This window comes from Fukomys damarensis, unplaced genomic scaffold (assembly GCF_012274545.1).
Source record: "Fukomys damarensis isolate Sample0158 unplaced genomic scaffold, DMR_v1.0_HiC HiC_scaffold_28, whole genome shotgun sequence".
In the NCBI taxonomy this organism is placed as follows: Eukaryota; Metazoa; Chordata; class Mammalia; order Rodentia; family Bathyergidae; genus Fukomys; species Fukomys damarensis.
Window position 1 is genome coordinate 32,776,032 of NW_022900940.1, and position 794 is coordinate 32,776,825.

General features: G+C 63.7%; 1 protein-coding gene across 4 annotated transcripts in view; it reads right to left on the reverse strand.

Annotated features, from left to right (window-relative positions):
- Kat2b (lysine acetyltransferase 2B) overlaps nucleotides 1-736 on the reverse strand; it is a 97,047-nt gene extending 96,311 nt beyond the window's left edge. The window contains exon 1 of one of the 4 annotated variants that reach the window (XM_010612826.2): nucleotides 612-736. The gene's annotated coding sequence lies outside the window, so the exon portion shown is untranslated. The other 3 variants (XM_010612827.1, XM_010612830.2, XM_010612833.1) reach the window with 3 other exon arrangements.
- Between the last annotated feature and the right edge of the window lie 58 nt (nucleotides 737-794).

The window sequence follows — 794 nt, forward strand, 5'->3', positions numbered from 1 at the left end:
CCACCCTGCCCAGCTGAGGCCTTCCAGCCAGACTCCGTCCAGTGAGTCCTTCCCACCCAGCCGCTCCGCCCAGTGGCTGCCCTGCCAGGGGTCCCCACCGCCCTCCCAGAAAGCTCTCCCGAATTTCACCGTGACTGGTTCCCCACCTTTCCTCCCTCGGACCTCAGCACGCCCGTGTAGACAAGCACAGATGCACACACAGCCAGGGACGACAGGAACGCAGGCCCTGGACGCCACAGGCCCGGCCCGCAGCACAGACGTCCATTTAAAAGTTAATTCTAGGAGAGAGAAACCCTGAGCTGCCACGGTTCCCACACAGGCCCCCTGTGGCCGCGAACGCCAGGTCCGGCAAGGAACTGAACTGGCCCCTGCCCTGCGCGACTCTGCCTTGTGCCCACTACCCTCGAGGTCCGCGTTTTCTTCTCCTGAAGTCCGCTCCTTCGTCTCCGCACTCTTCCCGCAGGGACACCACCCACGCGGCAGCGTTTACGTTTCACAAATCCCACTTTTCCCGGCGTCAAAGGGGCGCAGAACTTACTGTCCCGGTCTGCGCCGGGTCTTGCTAGGTGGAAAGTGTTTTGGGAAACCCGCCCGGCGCGGCGAGAATTTACCGAGGAAGCAGATTCCCCGCCTCGCCCCACACCTGCTGGCTGGGAGTCGGCTTTCGACCGGCTCTGCAGGCCGCTGGTCCGCACGGGAAAGTTTGAGGAGCGCGGGTCTCGATCGGGGAAGCGTCAACGAGTATTTTTTGAACTCGGTGGGTGCGTACCACGACCGGCGGCGCGGAAGCGGGG